Source organism: Nycticebus coucang, chromosome 7 (assembly GCF_027406575.1).
Source record: "Nycticebus coucang isolate mNycCou1 chromosome 7, mNycCou1.pri, whole genome shotgun sequence".
Lineage (NCBI taxonomy): Eukaryota > Metazoa > Chordata > Mammalia > Primates > Lorisidae > Nycticebus > Nycticebus coucang.
In genome coordinates, this window is record NC_069786.1 from 893,248 (window position 1) to 915,251 (window position 22,004).

The window sequence follows — 22,004 nt, forward strand, 5'->3', positions numbered from 1 at the left end:
CTTGCCCACCCTGAAATGGGGTCACGTGTTCTTTTCTTGCTAATAAATTTGAGTTCTCTGTGGATTCTGGTTATTAGACCTTTATCAGAGGTATAACCTGCAAATATTTTCTCCCATTCTGAGGGCTGTCTGCTTGCTTTACTCACTATGTTCTTAGCTGTGCAGAAGCTTTTTAGTTTGATCAGGTCCCAGTAGTGTATTTTTGATACTGCTTCAATTGCCTGGGGAGTCCTCCTCATAAAATATTCACCCGGGCCGATTCCTTCAAGAGTTTTCCCTGCACTTTCTTCAAGTATTTTTATAGTTTCATGCCTTAAGTTTAAATCTTTTATCCAGTGAGAGTCTATCTTAGTTAATGGTGAAAGGTGTGGGTCCAGTTTTAATCTTCTACAGGTTGCCAGCCAGTTTACCCAGCACCATTTGTTAAATAGGGAATCTTTTCCACACTGAATGTTTTTAATTGGCTTGTCAAAGATCAAATAACGGTAAGTAGCTGGATCCATCTCTTGGTTCTCTATTCTGTTCCAGAAATCTACTTCTCTGCTTTTGTGCCAGTACCATGCTGTTTGGATCACTATGGATTTATAGTACAGTCTCAGGTCTGGTAGTGTGATTCCTCCTGCTTTGTTTTTATTGCTCAGTAATGTTTTGGCTATTCGAGTTTTTTTTCTGATTCCGTATAAAACAAAGTATTATTTTTTCAAGATCTTTAAAGTATGACAATGGAGCTTTAATAGGAATTGCATTAAAATTATATATTGCTTTGGGCAGTATGGACATTTTAACAATGTTGATTCTTCCCAGCCATGAGCATGGTATGTTTTTCCATCTGTTAACATCTTCGGCTATTTCTTTTCTTAGAGTTTCATAGTTCTCTTTGTAGAGATCTTTCACATCCTTTGTAGGTATACTCCCAAATATTTCATCTTCTTTGGCACTACTGTGAAAGGAATAGAGTACTTGACTGTTTGTTCGGCTTGCTTATTGTTGGTATATATAAAGGCTACAGATTTATGGGCCTTGATTTTGTAGCCTGAGACATTGCTGTATTCCTTGATCACTTCTAAAAGTTTTGTATTAGAATCCCTAGTGTTTTCCAGATATACAATCATATCATCTGCGAAGAGTGAAAGTTTGATCTCTTCTGACCCTATGTGGATACCCTTGATCACCTTTTCTTCCCTAATTGCAATGGCTAAAACTTCCATTACAATGTTAAAGAGCAATGGAGACAATGGGCAACCTTGCCTGGTTCCTGATCTAAGTGGAAATGATTTCAATTTAACTCCATTCAATATGATATTGGTTGTGGGTTTGCTGTAGATGGCCTCTATCAGTTTAAGAAATGTCCCTTCTATACCAATTTTCTTAAGTGCTCTGATCATGAAGGGATGCTGGATATTATCAAAAGCTTTTTCTGCATCAATTGAAAGAATCATATGGTCTTTATTTTTAAGTTTGTTTATGTGTTGAATTACATTTATAGATTTACGTATATTGAACCAGCCTTGAGACCCTGGGATAAATCCCACTAGGTCATGGTGTATAATTTTTTTGATGTGTTGCTGGATTCTGTTTGTTAGGATCTTATTGAGTATTTTAGCATCTATATTCATTAGTGATATTGGTCTATAATTTTCTTTTCTTGTTGGGTCTTTCCCTGGTTTGGGGATCAAGGTGATGTTCGCTTCGTAGAATGTGCTGGGTAATATTCCTTCTTTTTCTATATTTTGGAAGAGGTTTAGTAGTATAGGTACTAGTTCTTCTTTAAATGTTTGATAGAATTCTGATGTAAAGCCATCTGGTCCTGGGATTTTCTTTTTAGGGAGATTTTGTATAGTTGATGCTATTTCAGAACGTGATATAGACCTGTTCAACATTTCCACTTCGTTCTGGCTAAGTCTTGGTAGGTGGCGTGCTTCCAGATATTGGTCGATTTCTTTCAGATTTTCATATTTGTGAGAGTAGAATTTCTTGTAGTATTCATTAAGGATTTTTTGAATTTCTGAGGGGTCTGTTGTTATTTCATCATTACCATTTCTGATTGATGAAATTAGAGATTTTACTCTTTTTTTTCCTGGTTAGGTTGGCCAAAGGTTTATCTATTTTATTGATCTTTTCAAAAAACCAGCTTTTGGATTTATTGATCTGTTGTATAATCCTTTTGTTTTCAATTTCATTTAATTCTGCTCTGATTTTGGTTATTTCTTTTCTCCTGCTGCGTTTGGGGTTGAAGTGTTCTTCTTTCTCCAGTTGCTTGAGATGTTCCATTAAGTTGTTGACTTCCTCTCTTTCCGTTTTCTTGAGGAAGGCTTGCAGTGCTATAAATTTCCCTCTTAGGACTACCTTTGCAGTATCCCAGAGGTTCTGGTAATTTGTGTCTTGATTGTTGTTTTGTTCCCAAAATATGGTGATTTCCTTCTTAATCTTGTCTATAACCCATGTATCCTTCAGCATAAGGTTGTTTAGCTTCCATGTTTTTGTATGGGTATGCTTCCTGTTGTTATTGAGTTCAACTTTTATTCCATGATGGTCTGAGAAGATGCAAGGAATTAATTTCTATTTTTTTAAATTTGCTGAGGTTCGATTTGTGGCCTAGGATGTGGTTGATTTTGGAGTATGTTCCGTGGGCTGATGAGAAGAATGTGTATTCAGTTTTTTTGGGAGGAAATGTTCTGTAGATGTCTGTTAAGTCCAGATGTTGAATTGTTGAGTTTAAATCTAAAATTTCTTTGCTTAGCTTCTTTTTGGAGGATCTATCCAGGACTGCTAAAAGGGTGTTAAAATCTCCAACTACTATGGAAGTGGAGGAAATCGAGTTGCTCATGTCTGTTAGAGTTTCTCTTATAAATTCAGGTGTGTTGTGGTTGGGTGCATAAATATTAATAATTGAAATCTCATCATAATGAGTATTACCTTTAACAAATATGAAGTGTCCATTCTTATCCTTAATTATTTTGGTTGGTTTAAAGCCTATTGCGTCTGCGAACAGGATTGCAATGCCTGCTTTTTTCTGCTTTCCATTTGCCTGGAATATAGATGACCATCCCTTCACCTTGAGTCTATATCTGTCTTTTAATGTAATATGCGATTCTTGGATGCAGCAGATATCTGGCTTGAGTTTTTGTATCCAGTCCGCCAACCTATGCCTCTTTAGAGGACAATTTAAACCATTCACATTAATTGAGAGTATTGATAAGTCTTTCAAGAGATCGGTGGACATTTTTAATCCTTTTGCGACTGTGGAAGTTGGAATTTGATCAGAAATTTTTTGGGTGGGTTTACTTTTGTGGTGGAGAATTATGCTGGTCTTTATGGAGGATAGGTCTAAGAATGTCCTGGAGAGCTGGTTTAGTTGTGGCAAATTTCTTCAACATGTGAATTTCATTGAAGTATTTAATTTCTCTGTCATAAATGGAGCTCAGTTTAGCTGGGTACAGGATCCTGGGTTGAAAGTTATTTTGTTTTAGGAGATTAAAAGTCGATGACCATCCTCTTCTAGCTTGAAAGGTTTCAGCAGAGAGATCTGCAGTTATTCTGATATTCTTCCCCTTGTAGGTAATGGTTTTCTTTCGTCTGGCAGCTTTCAGAATTTTCTCCTTCATATTAACTTTAGTGAAATTGACTATGATGTGTCTGGGGGATGTCTTATTTGGGTTGAGTCGTGCTGGAGTTCTGAAACTGTCTGTTATCTGAATTTCGGAATGTCTTGGCATGTCTGGAAAGTTCTCCTTCATAATCTCATGGAGAAGAGACTCTGTGCCTTGTGAAGCCACTTCATCACTTTTGGGGATCCCTATAAGACGAATATTGGTTTTCTTCTGCTTGCTCCATTCTGTTACTGAGGGATTCTACTGTGTTTCTCAGATCTTTGAGGGATGCAACTTCTTGTCTCAATGTGTTGAAATCTTTGGTCATTTGGTCTTTGAATCCGTTGAATTCTTGAGATAACTTTTGGAATTCTAATTTGATCTTATTTGCTATCCAGATCCTGAATTCAATTTCTGACATCTCAGCTATTTGTTTGTGCACGGGGTCTTGTGCTGTTTCTGCCCCATTGATCCTTGGGGGAGTTGATCTACTCTGATTATTCATATTGCCAGAGTTTTTCTGTTGATTTTGCCTCATGATTGTTTTTCACTGTTGCCTCTGGCTGTCCTCAGAGTTGAGGAGGTGTCTCTCCAAGATTAGACTCCAGCGGGATCACTCTATTGTTGCTGGATCTTTGTAGGGAGTGACCCTGTGTAGTTCCTCTGGGTCTGCTCTAGCTAGGGAGTTCTGGTTGTGGAAGCAGCTCCGGTTTGTGACACACCCGGATCCAGCAACAGGGCTGGGGGTGGTGCGCACGGTTCTGGGCGTGCCAGGTGCCTAGTGACTTGGCACAGAGAGCCCAAGGCTCCAACAGTCTCTGGCCAGGAGAAGAGCTCTGCGCAGAGGCAGGGAGGGCTCCAAAGGGCATGCAGCTACCAGAGTCCCTGTCCAGATGAACGGGTTAGTGTGGAAGCTGGGAGGACACAGGAGGGAGGATGCAGGGTTGCGTGGCTCCCGAAGTTCCTGGTCAGGGAATGCGGAGGCCCGGTGGGTGCTGGTCACCGGTCGGGGGTCGCTGCACAGCTCTTATGGAGGTCTGGGCGGCACCAAGCCCAGAAGTTTGAGGTTGCTACTAGCTGTGATGTCATGGCACTGTACCCAGGGCAACAGCCCAAGGCTCCAGTATGCCAAAAGCGTCTCACTCTGCCCCTAAGGATTAAGGCTGTAAGGCAGCTCAGTCCCCGCCTTTAGGCTGCTCAGTTAGTAGGTTACTTTGACCCACCCAATCCTTGCTCTGAGACCCTGAGGGCGGAGCTTGCCAGGGCAGTTCTTTCACAATGGCTTCCTGTGCCCAGCTCAGTGGCTCAGTCTGAGGCCCCAGACAATGCCCAAAGTTCTCCACACTCCTGCTCAAGCTCTCCCCAAGGCAGTTCAACTGAGTGCCTAGTCCAAGAACACTGAAACAGTTCACAGGTAAGGCCTTTCCGGTTTGCAGTCTCACTGCTGCTTGTACTTACGGTTGCCGGTGTGATTAGGTGGATCGAACACATGCAACCACTTTCCAGTTTTCCACTGTTTTTGTCCTCTGGTTGAACACACGCAACCACTTGCCAGTTTTCCACTGTTTTTTTCTCCTTTTGGGGTCGAGAAGTTCCTTGCTGGCTCCCTGTATCCTCAAAGGGATGATTATAGGCAGATCACACCAGCCAGAGATGCCTGGAGTCTTGTCTCCCCAGACTCGCTGTTCCCAGTTGCAGGGAAGCTGTTACTCTGCTGCCATCTTTAATCCCATAGTCTATGCCTAGTATAGAAATTCTAATGATTCTAATGTCTAGGAAGATACTGGTATAAAATACTATATTAGAAATATCTAGGTATTTCATTTTCTTTGAAACTATGGTGAGGGGACTGCAAACTAGTACAACCTTTCTGGAAGGAAGTATGGAGAAACCTCAAAGCACTCAAGCTAGACCTCCCATTTGATCCAGCAATCCCATTACTGGGCATCTACCCAGAAGGAAAAAAATCCTTTTTATCATAAGGACACTTGTACTAGACTGTTTATTGCAGCTCAATTTACAATCGTCAAAATGTGGAAACAGCCTAAATGCCCACCAACCCAGGAATGGATTAACAAGCTGTGGTATATGTATACCATGGAATACTATTCAGCTATTTAAAAAAATGGAGACTTTACATCCTTCATATTAACCTGGATGGAAGTGGAAGACATTATTCTTAGTAAAGCATCACAAGAATGGAGAAGCATGAATCCTATGTACTCAATTTTGATATGAGGACAATTAATGACAATTAAGGTTATGGGGGGGAAGGAAAAGCAGAGAGAGGGAAGGAGGGAGGGTGGTGGGGCCTTGGTGTGTGCCACACCTTCTGGGGGCAAGACATGATTGCAAGAGGGACTTTACCTAACAAATGCAATCAGGGTAAACTGGCTTATTGTACCCTCAATGAATCCCCAACAATAAAAAAAGAAAAAAAATCTATTCCTCATATATACTTTGGAAAGAAATGTACTCTGTCCAAGATATATTATCAAGTGTAAAGTTTTTTGATTTAATGCAGTTTCAAGGGTGGGTTATAGCAGTAACGAAAGCCTTATTAAAGAAAAATTTTTTAAAAGTCTTGACTAAGCAATAGCATGTTGGAAAAGACTTGTCCCTGACACAAGAAAATACTAAATATAAACTATGCTGTCATCCAATCCAACTTGTTTCATAGTTTAGAGAGATAAGGCTAACAACTCAGAAGCACAGAACTAATTAAATTAGTATTAGATCTAGAACTCAGGCCCCTGCCATCAGGCCTGCTCTGTTCATGTCTTCATTCTTCCTCCTGCTGGTTGATATGTATTGTGCACCTACTGTGTCCCAGGAGCTGTGTTGGGCTTGTGTATATGACAGTGAATCTCTTCTGATTTGACTAACACCCTCTTCATACTTGGGCTATCCCCCATCAGAGCCTAAGGACTCTCATTATTAAGAACAATGTGAATTAAAATTAATGAGTGCAAGGAAGCCTGACTTTCACACTAATATACTCTAGGGTTTGTTTTTTGTCAGTGCATTTCTATTCAAGATTTTTTTTTATTGAATCATAGCTGTGTATGTTAATGCAATTATGGGGTACAATGTGCTGGTTTTATATACAATTTGAAATACTTTCATCAAACTGGTTAACATAGCCTTCACCACATTTTCTTAGTTATTGTGTTAAGACAATAAAATGCACCATAGGTGTCCCACCAATTACTCTACCTCCCGCCATCCTGCCCCTTCCCCTCCCCCTCCTCTTTCTCCTTCATCGTGGGCTGTAGTTGGGTTATAGCTTTCATATGGAAGTGTGGGTGCTTATAAATTGGTTTCAAAGCAGGGCTGAGTACATTGGATACTTTTTCTTCTATTCTTGAGATACTTTGCTAGGAAGAATATGTTCCAGCTCCATCCATGTAAACATAAAAGATGTAAAGTCTCCATCTTTTTTTAAGGCTGCATAATAGTCCATGGTACACATGTACCACAATTTATTAATCCATTCATGGGTTGATGGGCACTTGGGCTTCTTAGCAATTAAGAATTGACCTGCAACAAACATTCTGGGGCAAATATATTTCTATAAAGTGATGGACTCACACCTTTCAACATTAACAAAGATAGACTCTCACTGGATAAAAGATTTAAACTTAAGACATGAAACTATAAAAATACTAGAAGAAAATGCATGGAAAACACTTGAAGAAATTAGCCTGGGAGAATATTTTATGAGGAGGACCCCCCCAGGCAATTGAAGCAACACCAAATATACATTACTGGGATCTGATCAAACTAAAAAGCTTCTACACAGCCAAGAACACAGTTCATAACCGCAAGCAGACAGTCCTCTTTGTCTCTGACAAAGGTTTAATAACCAGAATCCACAGAGAACTCAAAGGTACTAGCAAGAAAAGAACAAGTGATCCCATCTCAGGGGCAAGGGATTTGAAGAGAAACTTCTCTGAAGAAAGGCGCATGGCCTGCAGACATATGAAAAAATGCTCATCATCCTTAATCAACAGAGAAATGCAAATCAAAAGCACTTTGAGGGGCGGCACCTGTGGCTCAGTGAGTAGGGCGCCAGCCCAATATGTGGAGGGTGGAGGGTTTGAATCTAGCCCCGGCCAAAACTGCAATGGAAAAATGGCCAGGCATTGTGGTGGGCACCTGTGGTCCCAGCTACTCGGGAGGCTGAGGCAGGAGAGTCACCTGGGCCCAGGAGCTGGAGGTTGCTGTGAGCTGTGATGCTATGGCACCCTACCAAGGGTGAGACTGTCTGTAAAAAATAAATAAATAAATAAATAATAAATAAAAAAATTTAAAAAAGCCCTTTTAGATATCATCTAACCCCAGTAAGATTAGCCCACATCACAAAATTCCCAAACCAGAGATGTTGGCGTGAATGTGGAGAAAAGGGAACGCTTCTGCACTGCTGATGGGAATGCAAACTAATATGTTCCTTTTGTAAAGATGTTTGGAGATCACTTAGGGATCTGAAAATAGACCTGCCATTGGATCCTGCAATTCCTCTACTAGGTATATATCCAGAAGACCAAAAATCGAGATTATTAAATATCTTATTCAAGATTTTTTTTTTTTTTTGGTGTGTGTTTTTTTTGGCTGGGGCTGGGTTTGAACCCACCACCTCTGGCATATGGGACCGGCGCCCTTCTCCTTGAGCCACAGGTGCTGCCCCTTATTCAAGATTTTTAATAAAATAATTCCATCTAAAAAAAAGGATCTAGTAAAGCTTAAAATAGGGCCTCTCTGCTTCTTTATTTTTACTCTCCACAGAAGGATAAAAGATGAAAGCCATTTTTCTCTACCAATAGTTACCCACAATAAAAGGAATATATATGAGAAAACCCTTTTAAACACACTCAGGCCAAAGGAAAGCTGAAAATACTGACTTTTGTGAGGCCCACACTTTAGCTCAGCAGGTGGTGGGCTTTTCAGAGTTTTCTTCCTAACAACCTGACAACACTTGGACTGGAATCAGGACATGACTATGTCTAAGAAGTCCTGGCAAACAAGTCAGATAAAAGGCCCGGTGCTTCAGAAGAAAAATTCTGGCACCCTAGAGTCTGAAGTTGCCTGTAGAATCTTCCATTCTCAACCATACAGTGTAAACATTTAGGGCAGCTGTAGATTTGGGTTTCCTAGGAGTTCATGAATTTCAAAGGTGAAAAGCATAGATGATTCAGGTACACTTTCCTTCATAGTGTTTTTATGAAACCAATAGAAATGAAAAAGACAGTGGAGAAACCTGACTAGAATAAATTAAGTCTAAAAGAAAGAAAATTTCATCTTCTTTATTAATATTATAAAAGCTAATATGCCCTATAGCAAAATGCCCTTCTCTGAAAATTAAGATTTTATATGTTCTAAATTAGAACATTATTTTCTACAGAATAACTAATATGCTTGTTCTTACAAATATCAAAACATTTTAAAAGCTATGAATACCTGAATGACTAGAAGAGGATGAAATAAGAGAGGGTATGACAAACTGCAGATCTGAAATGATTTGCAGGAAAAATAGTGAATTATTTTGGTTTTGTGTGTTGGCAATGTTTTTCAGAAATAAAATTAGAACTTAATGGATAACTGAAGGACCTGAGGTAGTAGAGTTCTTATTGTAATGAACTCGAATATGAATTCAGTTAAATCAGGATTTCTTGGGACTTGACTAGGCATTTCTTGTAAGTGCCAAGAAATATGTAGACCATTCTCTTTATTCCTACCCCATTTCCCTGAAAATAAGACAGTGTCTTATATTAATTTTTGCTCCCAAAGATGCGCTAGGTCTTATTTTCAGGGGATGTCTTATTTTTCCATGAAGAAGAATACGGTACACATTTATTGTTAAATGAAAATAAAGGAAATTTATTACCTGTATACAGTACGGTAGTAACTTGAGTATCTTCCAGCCTAAACAGTGTTGTGGATCTTCTTAAAGACAGTTCACTTCGCTGAAGGAAATTATCCAGCCAGTGTTGTGATGCTTTGAAGTCTTCGGGGGCTATGTCAAACTGTGGTGCCATTGCAAGGGCAAATTCTTGAATCTGAGCCCTATTCACAACCAAAGCCTTTGCTCTCCTGTCAACAACCCATTCACAGATCAGGTCTTCCAGCTTGGAAAATAATGGTTGCCAACCATTATTGATCCACACTTGCACTTTTCAGCATTTCCCTTGTCCACTTGTTCAATGAGATTACCATACTCTGCTTGCTATTTTCGGACCAATCGGATACTCAACATCTTCTCTTTACAGAAAGCAGTAAGATTTTGGCCCCAAGAGTCCTCCACGATTCCTTTCTTGTACTCCATGGAGTAGCTTTTTCTTTTTGCACTCATTTCTAGGGGTAAAAAAAAAAAGGAACTGGGGTATCAGGGTGGGGGGAGGGGGATCACTTAAAATGACACAGGGGGATCAGAGGGGGGAATCAAAATGGCACAGGAGAATCAGAGGGGGGATTACCATTTTAGTAACCCCTTTTGATCCTCCTGTGTCATTTTGATTGCCCCCTCTGATCCACCTGTGTCATTTTAAGTGATCCCCCCCACCCCTTTATCAGACATTTTCCCCCTGGGGCCTGCCTGGGGACTGTCACTGGGCTGGCTGGGGCCTGGACCTGGGCTGGAGCAGGGTCTGCCACTGACTGAGATCCTTCAGTCATCATGAGGATGGCCGCGAGTATCAGGCAGTGTCACCAGAGACAGACCAGCACTCACCACCTTCACCGTGCCCTGTCGGCTCTGATACTCCTATTCTTCTACACGCATCTGCGAAAGTCACCTCCTCTCTCCCACCTCGTGCTCACCACTCACTTCGTCCTCTTCTCTGCCTCCACACAGCAGTGACGTCAAGACTCTGCGTAATGTCACTGGTTGCTAGACGCCAGTCGGGGTGGCCCTAGCAACCAGTTTATGGCAAATTAATATTCATTCTGAGACAGAGCCTGGAGGGGCCTTATTTTTGGGGGGATGCCTTATATTTCACCAAGAAGGAAACCTGTAAGTAGGTCTTATTTTTGGAGGATGTTTTATTTTCGGGGAAACACGGTACTAGGATCTCTATAAATCTTAATCAAAAAACCTGTAACCATTATCCATTTTTTGTCCTGAGCAGATGAAAAATGAAGACAGACTGCCAGAGAATTGATTCTATTCTAAGTACTAGTTTTTTAAATGTTGTTTCCAGTTAATCAAGTAATTATGATAAAAATATGTAAGTTAGCTTCTTTCCTCTCCAGCTATTCTTCCTGCATGTAGGATGTGCCTGTTCCTTCATCTGTTCGACAGATGTTTGCTTACCTAGAATCTAGGCACCGTGTGTAGGAGGCTGTGCAAACACAGCAGCGAACCCAGCAGACAAGGTCCCTAGGTCCCTTCCTCATAAATGGGAGAAGAATGCACTATTATGAAGCAGGTTATTCAAAATAATTTTACTGTGTCCTAAAGCAATTGTCCTTCAATACTCTTATTCTGATTCAAAACTAAATTGCCTCAGATCCTTTCTGGAAGCAAAGAGACAAACGTAGAAAATGCCTATTGTGGGAGAATGCTCACATTGCATAGTGTACTGTTAAACTGAAAAAAGTAGGGCACTAAATTATAGATGGTATGACTTCAACTGTGTTAAAAATTTGCTGGTCAGGGGCCATGTTTGACAGGATACATTGGTATAGCTCTGCTGTTTGCTAAAAAACTGGATTACTCTTGGGTCAGGCAAAAATGGTCACCCTAGGATTGGCTGCCAGTCTCCTGGTTCCCACCAGGCTTTCCCAGGACCCAGCAGCTGGAAGGGTTACAACTAGGCCCATCAGGGCCAAGAGACTCAGCTCTAGACCTCAGCTGATGTCCATTCTAATTGGGTGCTGCCTGTGTCACACTGTTTTTATATACTATTCCTGTTTATACAGAGAAGGATGCAGGTCGAGGGTGAAGAGTGGGTAGGGACACAACTCACAGTTCCCTGTGGGGCAGGGGAGTACTTTGGACTTCATTCTAAGGACCTAGGTATAACAAGTTAAGCATTATACATAAACTTACTGGCAGTGGCAAAAGGTTTGTATTGGGCCCTAAGAGGAGCAAGACTGGAAGAACAGGGATAAAAGGTTCTGGGGTAGCTGTAATCCCAGCACTCTGGGAGGCCAAGGGGGGTGGATTGCTTGAGCTCACAAGTTTGAGACCAGCCTGAGCAGAAGCAAGACACATCTCTACTAAAAACAGAAAAACAAAGGCCAGAGGATCGCTTGAGCTCGAGTTGGAGGTTGCTGTGAGCTATGACATCTGGCACTCTACTCAGGGAGCCACCTTGAGACTCTGTCTTAAAAAAAAAAAAAAAACCAAATAAACAAGCAAATTGTTCTGGGGTAGGATCATATGGATGGGCTTTTGGGAGTGAGCTCATGGTGTGATGACCTTTGTACTGCATGTTATTGTCCATGACAGTGTGTCCATTGTAGGAGGGGCACTATACATACAAGTAGATATGATAACTTAGCTGGTAGATATTAGCAAGATTCTTTCCTGACCATGCAGTGCTTGTGCAATAAGCTCATGAATGGAGTAGTTATTGTGGAAGAGGTGGGAGGCTAGTTGGTCTCAAGATATATTTTCCATCTTACCCAAGCTGGTCTAGTTGCTGCTGATGATGATTAATGATGACTTGTCGGAAGCTCAGATACGTGCCACCATCTGAGTCCAGTCATTTGCTGGTTCCCCACAGGATTTCATCTTGACTACAATTGATGTGTATTCCACATTTGGGTCTTCCCTGTCCACAGTACCTTGGCAAACACCATTATTCAGGGATTCAGAGTGTCCAGCCTACTAATACAAGATACATATAAGATCTCTTCAGACCGAAAGTTCCCCTTTATACAAAAGAGGACACACAGCATGGGATCACCCACTCCTACCTATAATCACTGCTCATAAGCTACCAAGTTGCAGGGGTGGTAGAATAGACTGTTTAATATGCAGGGGAGTTAGTTGCAGCTTGGAAATGACACTGCGCAATAGGGTATTGTGTTAGTCCAGGTCTTCTAAGATGCAGGCAGACAAAACAAGATTAAATGTGCAAGGATTTTTTTTTTTTTAATGCTTAACATCATTTATTAGTAAAGAATTGCCAATTAAAATAACAATTTGAGCTTATAATCCTAGCAACCTGGGAGGCTGAGGCAGAGGATTGCTCAAGATTAGAAGCTGAAGACCAGCCTGAGCAAGAACAAGATCCCATCTCTACCAAAAGTAGAAAAATTAGTGGGACATGGTGGTTCCTGCCTATAATCCTAGCACTCTGGGAGGCCATGGTGGGTGAATTGCTTGAGCTCAGGAGTTTGAAACCAGCCTGAGCAACAGCAAGACTCTGTACTAAAAAAAAAAAAAAAAAAAAATAGAAAAACTAGCTGGGCATTGTGGCAGCACTTGTAGTCCAGGCTACTTGGAAGTAAGAGGATTGTTCAAGCACAAGAGTTCAAGGTTCCTGTGATGTATGACACCACAATATGCTAACCAGGGCAACAAAGCAAGACTCTGTCTCCAAGAAAAAGAAAAATTGGCCAGGAGTGGTGGCACATGCCTGTACACCCAGTGCCTGAGTTATAAACATCCAACTGACATACAACTCACACTTATGAACAGGAGCTATTATAGGTAATAGGTAAATATACCTGTTCCACATATTCTTCTCAGCAAAGTATCTCAGGAATGGAAGAAAAAGTATCCAATGTACTCAGCCCTACTATGAAGCTAAATTTTAGCTTTCACATGAAGGCTGTAACCCAACTATAGCACAGGACTATGGGGAAAGGGTCAAGGAAGGGGAAGGGAGGGGGGAGGTTACGGTGGAGGAAGGGTAATAGGTGGTGCCACACCTACAGTGCATCTTAGAATGGGTACAGGCAAAACTTACTAAAGGCAGAATATAAATGTCTACATACAATAACTAAGAAAATGCCATGAAGGCTATGTCGAACAGTTTGATGAGAATATTTCAGATTGTATATAAAACCAGCACATTGTACCCCTTGATTACACTAATATACACAGCTATGATTTAACAATTAAAAAAATAATAATAATTAAAAAAAAAAAAAGAAATGAGACCTGGTACATAGTTCTTCCAGAAGGAATAATGAAATAAGTTGGAAAATGCTTTTCTTCTCATTTCTTTTCTTCTTGTAATTCAGAACAATGCTAGAAAATAGACAGTAAAATAATTTCAAAGTCAAAAAATATATATATACACACACCTGTTACAACTTACATACAAATTCAACTTAAGAACAAAGCCACAGAACTTATCTCTTATAACCTGGGAGCTGCCTATAGTCCCAGCTACTCAAGAAGCTGAGGCAGGAAGATCACTTGAGCCCAGGAGCTTGAGATCACAGTGGACTATGATGATGTCACTGCACTCCAGCCAGGACAACAGAGCAAGACTCTGTCTCAAAAAAAGACAAAAATTGTTTTAGTGTAATGAGATATCTCTGCACACCTATTAGAATGGCTAAAATCCAAAATGTGATACTACGTTGATAACTCGTGTCTGGTAAGACACAGACCAAGATGAGTACTCATTGGTTGCTGATGATAAGGCAAAATGGCACAACCACTTGGTAAAACAGTTGTGCTGTGCAAGGATTTTAAAAGAAGAAATGCCTGTGTGAGCAGAAATGGGAGAGTTGTTAGAGCAATGCACACCTGACCAAGAAGATGTTGGGAGGAAGCACTGTACCCTGCAGCATAGTCTGAGGAAGGGTTTGCTATGTCCTAGACCCAGTCATCTATCAAATGAATCCCACAGCTTCAAGGAATATGACTGCCCTAGTGCCCAGCCACTCTGTAGCTTTGAGCAGCTCTCTACAAGTGTGGCCTGGTGGAAACGTGGTTGTGATTTCAGAGCCCAGCAGTTGGGACCGGGGTCATTTGTGCTTTGTATAGGTGGAGACTTGTGCAGTGTATTTTGTGTCTGCCACGGGCACTATTTTTCAGGATGTAGGCTATACCTTGAATCAATGTCTATTTTATGGTGTCCCCCCAAAAGATGAAATAAATGGATCTGAGAACTAAGAGTAAAAAGTAGGAGTGGCCTTGCTGATCATCATTTCCAAGGGCTCTCTTACTGTGTTTGGGTTTCTCAAGCCCGTCAATTCTAGGCCCTGGCTCCCAGAGGGAAGATGTTTCCACCAAGGGACATGGCAAGAGTTAGTTAATTTTAAACTGTAGTAGCAGCCACTTGTTTGTTTTGAATGATTTGTGCCAAAAGACCAACAGGCTATTGAAAGGGAAAATAAGCATAGGGTAGACTTCAACAAAGGATAACCAACTGAAGACTTAAAATAAAATGGATAATTTTCCAAGAACATATATGCACCTAACAACATAGCTTAAAAATACTCAAATCAACAACTCACAAAATCATAATGGAGAAATAAATGACAAACATACTTGGAGAGTCACATGCATCACTCTCAGAAACTGATAGAGCAAGCAGAAAATAAAATTGTAGGTGACTTATCACAGTTATTACTACTAGGTTTTTTTTTCTTTTCTTTATTTTTTTTGAGACAAAGTCTCACTGGGTCACCCTGGGTAGAGTGCCGTGGTGTCACAGCTTACCGCAACCTCAAACTCTTGGGCTCAAGTGATTTTCATGCCTTAGCCTCCCAAGTAGCTTGGGACTACAGGCGCCTGCCACAATGCCCAGCTACTTATTTATTTTTGGTTGTAGTTGTCATTGTTTGGCAGGCCCAGGTTGGATTCAAACCTGCCAGCTCTGGTGTATGTGGCTGGCTCCCTAGCTGCTGAGCTACAGGCGCCAAGCCTACTACTAATTTTTAAAAGTACTTTCTTGACATATATGGCCCCCCAAAGACATATGCATTTTGGTTATACCCTATTTCTCTGTCTCCTTCAGAATTTACTCCTCCAGGCTCCCCTACAAATTTTGATTTTATTTCACCCTTCTCTCTCATCTACCAGTTCTGTTCTTTCTTTTCCCTTAAGTAACTCTTGTCATTTTTTTGTATTAAGTCCAGCAAGTTCTCCTTCCTTACCCATTCTCCCCAATCTGACCAAAAATAAACCATTACTGCGCTAGCAAAGTCAGAAATTCCTTAGAAGGTTAGAAGAAAAGAGGAGAGATTATCGATACTTGCAGGTTAATATTTATTGTCACCTATTTTTTTAATTAAAAAAATTTCAATTACAGTAAATAACACAAAACATAAAATTTACCATCATAACTATTTTAAGTGCACAGTGCAGTAGTGTAAACTATATTCACATTGTGTGCAACAGAGGTCCAGAAAGTTTTCTTTTTGCCAAACTGAAATTTTGTACTTATTAAATGACAACTCTCCAGTCTTCTCTTCCCAACCCTGCAAACTACCATTATACTTTCTGTCTCTAGGAATATGACTTCTTTAGGTACCTAACATAAGCAGTATCATATACTATTTGTTCTTTGTGTCTGGGTTATCTCACCTAGCATAATGTCCTCATGTGCATTCATTTTGTACCATGTGTCAGAATCTCGTTATTTAAAGGCTAAATAAAATTTCATACTACGTTTTATTTATCCATTCATCCCTTGATGGACATTTGGGTTGCTTTCACATCTTGGATATTGTGAATAATGATGCTATAAACATGGGTGTACAAATTTCTCAGAATCTGGCTTTCAGTTATTTTAGATATATATCCAGAAGTGGGATTGCTTGAATATGGTAATTTGTCACCTAATAATTTAAAAATATGTCTTAAAAGTATAAATTCTCTGACATAGTAATAGCAGATAAAGAAAGGATCACCTGGGGAAAACAGAGACCTGGGCATTACTGTTACAAGTAAATATAAATACCATTATTATATTTGATACTCTTCTTGTCCCCTTTACTCCTTAACAATTCAATAATAAAAAAGAAGATGTAACAAATCAGGAAGGTAAGAGTAGTGTAAATATGATTCCTCAGAGAGCAGTATTCAGTTTCACAGCCCTGAGAGCTGAAAACAACCAAACCAAAAGTGGGTAGAAAATGGAGATTTGAAAGAATAAAAATTGAGAGAAAACAAAAACACTACTTTGAAATTGTGGAGGAAGCTGCTATTTACCTTTTCATTTAAATTTTTAGGTAAAATTTCATTTAAATTTTCCATGTAAAATCTGGATCAAAAGATGCCACAGGGAGACCTCTTCCTTTAAGGCCTTGTTGGAGTGCCCAGGGGATCAATAACTGTCTTTTTTTCTCTTTTGAGCCAGCAGTACTGAACTGAAACACTCAAAAGTGTTTTTACATTTTTTTTCCATGACAGCTTACCATTGCATATTCTTTTTATTTCCATTTCATTTGGTGTTTCATTTATATTTTCTAGATGAGAAATTACTTAAATGGCTCATACTCTGATATCAACCCTTTAAAAAATTCTAATTGAAGAATCAAGACAGCAAAATCTTTATTAGTTTTAATAATTTGTATAATTAAAAATTGTTGATTATACAATTAATGAGAGAAATATCAGAACTGAGACTTAGAAAGTTCACACTAAAAATCTCCTGAAATAGAGGTGCTGACCAACTTCATGGGACCACCTGGGACTCTGCTTTTTGTCATTTGAAGCCCACCTTGAGTGGGAGATTAGATTGAAGACTGAAAATGCATGAATTGAACACTGATCAAAGTAATTTTATTAGCACTCTTGACACCGGCATCAGTTATATTGAATTGAAAATCATCCAGAAGTGAAATTTGAGGTCCCTGAAATTTGGGATCAGACAATGAGGTGGGATCCCAGAGCTGCTTCTTATGATAGAACTCTTCTCTAAGCCTGTGAAGTTACACAACACTGAGTAGGTAGAGAGGTAAAGAAATAGCGATTGCAAAGATCAGCTGACTCAGAAGAATGGTTGATGTGGGACTAAGGGTTGTATTCAGTAAAGAAGTGACTCCAGTTTTTAATACCCAACTGGCTGCTGATAAACTGTCTCCATATGCCAGTTTTTGTGTTAAGATACATTGAAGAATAGTAGCTGTTGAATAGTTTACATCCTCGTCTTGTGGTACAGAAGGAGAAATATGTACACCAAGGTCATAGACTAAAAGAAACTAATAATGGGCAGGGGTTATGGACTTAATTATGTCTCCTCTCAAAGTTCATATGTTGAAGTTCTAAACCCCAATGTAATTGTATTTGGAAATGAAATGCTTAAGGATGTAATTAAGGTTAAATGAGGTTATAATGGTGGAACCTAATCCAATCTAACCAATATTCTAGAGAAAGAGACATCAGAGATCTCTCTCTCTCCAAAAGCCACAAAATAAAAGTCATATGAGGACACAGCAAGAAGGCAGGCCAGGAAAAAGGCCTCCATGAGGAAACAAATCTGCTGTTGCCTTGATCTTAGATTTTTAGCTTCCATAACCATAAGAAAATAAATTTCTGTTGTTTAAGCAACCCAGTCTGTTATTTTGTTAAGGCAGCCAGAACAGACTAATATAACAGATTATCTACTCAATACTATTTTCTTTTGTAATATCCACAAGATATTTAAAGCAGGCTGTTCTTTAAATACTTGGGACTCATTCAACAAAAAATTATTGTGATATTTTCAGTAAAAGTCCACTAACATAGCTACATCTGTCCTTGGCAATGATGGGTTTACATTTACACAATATCGTGGTATGGAAATAAATGGTCCAAGACATCCTAGTGATAGTATGTTCATTTTTGCATTATCACACGGAAATGTGTAGAGAAGAGTCTAGATCAACTCTTATTCCTGGGGAGATGAATGGCTTTGTAGGAGTGAGTCAAGTCAGATGTTTAACTTTTATTCCATGCACTTAAAATTATTTTTACAATGAACATATATTCATGTGTTACTCTTGAATTTTAAAAAATGGAATAAAAATAGTAGGGTGAAAATATGTCACATTGGCAGTTACATTCATTGGAGAACAGCAATAATGTATGTGAAGAAAATGTTTTGAAGGCTATAAATGTAAGCTTGATTGGGAGTGATGGGTTTTTTTGCTACTCCCATGCCCAACCTATCCTTACTACTGGAGCCAGAGTGGTCTTATAAAAACACAAATCAGATCAAGTAATTCCTCTGTGTAAAATCCTTCAATGACTTTGTTGCTTTGTTGTCTTTACAGAATATGCACAATCCTTACTGCAGCCTGTAAGGCCCTGCATAATTTTTCACTCATATATTTTCCTGACTCCTCTCTTGCCTCTTCCTCATACCATTATCCACTCAGTGATTGTCTCCGTTGCTCACTCCCCAACCCTTGTAAGTGCTAGCGCATTGTTGTTGAATTAATGAGTAATGAGTAAAGAAAAGGTAGGACAAAGCAGCTTAGAATAAGTCTCTGAAGGGTTTTAACATTTCTAAGTGAGGTAAAGAAGGTGCACCAGGCAAAGGAACCTGAGAAGGAGTGGCCAAAAGGTAGGAAGCAAAGGAACAGAGGGAATAGTTAACAATTTCAGATGTTGAAGTGTCAACTAGGATAAAGATAAAAAGTGTCTACTTTTTTTGTTTAGTTTTTTTTCTTTTTTTTATTAATATTAAATCATAGCTGTGTACATTAATGCGATCATGGGGCACTATACATTAGTTTTATAAACAGTTTGACACATTTTTATCACACTGGTTAACATAGCCTTCCTGATATTTTCTTAGTTATTGTATTAAGACAATTATATTCTACATTTACTAAGTTTCACATATACTCTTGTAAGATGCACTGCTGGTGTAATCCCACCAATCACCCTCCCTCTGCCCAACCTCCCCCTCCCTCACCTCCCTCTCCCCCTTCCCCATATTCTTAGGTTATAACTGGGTTATAGCTTTCATATGAAAGCCATAAATTACTTTCATAGTAGGGCTGAGTACATTGGATACTTTTCTTCCATTCTTGAGATACTTTACTAAGGAGAATATGTTCCAGCTCCATCCATGTAAACATGAAAGAGGTAAAGTCTCCATCTTTCTTTAAGGCTACATAATATTCCATGGTGTACATATACTACAATTTATTAATCCATTCGTGGATCGATGGGCACTTGGGCTTTTTCCATGACTTAGCAATTGTGAATTGGGCTGAAATAAACATTCTGGTACAAATATCTTTGTTATGATGTGATTTTTGGTCTTCTGGGTATATACCTAGTAGAGGAATTATAGGATTGAATGGCAGATCTATTTTTAGATCTCTAAGTGTTCTCCAAAAATCTTTCCAAAAGGAATGTATTAATTTGCATTCCCACCAGCAGTGTAGAAGTGTTCCCTTTTCTCCACATCCACACCAACATCTCTGGTCTTGGGATTTTGTGATATGGGCTAATCTTACTGGAGTTAGATGGTTTCTCAAGATAGTTTTGATTTGCATTTCTCTGATGATTAAAGATGATGAGCATTTTTTCATATGTCTGTAGGTCGTGCGCCTGTCTTCTTCAGAGAAGTTTCTCTTCAAGTTCCTTGCCCAGCCTGCGATGGGATCACTTGTTCTTTTCTTGCTAAATATGTTTGAGTTCTCTGTGGATTCTGGGTATTAAACCTTTGTTGGAGACATAACCTGCAAATATCTTCTCCCATTCTGAGGGCTGTCTGCTTGCTTTACTTACTGTGTTCTTGGCTGTGCAGAAGCTTTTTAGTTTGATCAGGTCCCAGTAGTGTATTTTTGAAGCTCTTCAATTGCCCGGGGGGTCCTCCTCATAAAATACTTGCCCAGACCGATTTCTCGAAGTGTTTTCTCTGCACTCTCTTCTAGTATTTTTATAGTTTCATGTCTTAAGTTTAAATCTTTAATTCAGTGAGAGTCTATCTTAGTTAATGGTGAAAGGTGTGGGTCCAGTTTCAGTCTTCTACAGGTTGCCAGCCAGTTCACCCAGCATCATTTATTAAATAGGGAATCTTTTCCCCACTGGATGTTTTTAATTGGCTTGTCAAAGATCAAATAATGGTAAGTAGCTGGACTCTCTTGGTTCTCTATTCTGTTCCAGACATCTACTTCTCTGTTTTTGTGCCAGTACCATGCTGTTTTGATCACTATCGATTTATAGCATAGTTTGAGGTCTGGTAGTTTAATTCCTCCTGCTTTGTTTTTATTTCTGAGTAATGTCTTGGATATTTGAGGTTTTTTCTGATTCCATATAAAACGAAGTATTATTTTTTTAAATATCTTTAAAGTATGACAGTGGAGTTTTAATAGGGATTGCATTAAAATTATATATTGCTTTGGGTTGTATGGATATTTTAACAATGTTGATTTTTCCCAGCCATGAGCATGGTATGTTTTTCCATTTGTTAACATTTTCAGCTATTTCTTTTCTTAGAGTTTCATAGTTCTCTTTATAGAGATCTATCATGTTTTTTGTTAGATAAACTCCCAAATATTTCATCTTCTTTGGCACTACTGTGAACGGAATAGAGTCCTTAACTGTTTTTTCAGCTTGATTATTGTTGGTATATATAAAGGCTACTGATTTATGAATGTTGATTTTTGTAACCTGAGACACTGCTGTATTCCTTGATCACTTCTAAGAGTTTTGTAGTAGAATCCCTGGTGTTTTCCAGATATACAATCATATCATCTGCGAAGAGCGAATATTTGATTTCTTCTGACCCTATATGGATACCCTTGATTGCCTTTTCTTCCCTAATTGCAATGGCTAAAACTTCCATTACAATGTTAAGGAGCAGTGGAGACAATGGGAAGCCTTGTCTGGTTCCTGATCTGAGTGGAAATGATTTCAATTTAACTCCATTCAGTACGATATTGGCTGTGGGTTTGCTGTAGATGGCCTCTATCAGTTTAAGAAATGTCCCTTCTATACCAATTTTCTTACGTGTTCTGATCATGAAGAGATGCTGGATATTATCAAAAGCTTTTTCTGCATCAATTGAGAGAATCATTGTTTTTTAATTTGTTTTTGTGCTTAATTATACTTATAGATTTACATATATTAAACAACCAGTCTTCAGACCCTGGGATAAAACTGACTTGGTCATGATGTATAATTTGTTTGATGTGTTGCTGGATTCTGTTTGTTAGGATCTTGTTGAATATTTTTGCGTTGAGATTCATTAGTTATATTGGTCTATACTTTTCTTTTCTTGTTGGGTCTTTTCCTGGTTTGGGGATTCAGGGTGATTTTTGCTTCATAGAACATGTTGGGTAGTCTTCCTTCTTTTTCTACATTTTGGAACAGGTTGAGTAATATAGGTACTAGTTCCTCTTTAAAGGTTTGTTAGAATTCTGACATGAAGCCATCTGGTCCTGGGCTTTTCTTTTTAGGGAGATTTTGTATGGTTGATGCTATTTCAGAACTTGATATTGGCCTGTTCAACATTTCCACTTGATTCTGGCTAAGTCTTGGAAGGTGACATGTTTCCAAGTATT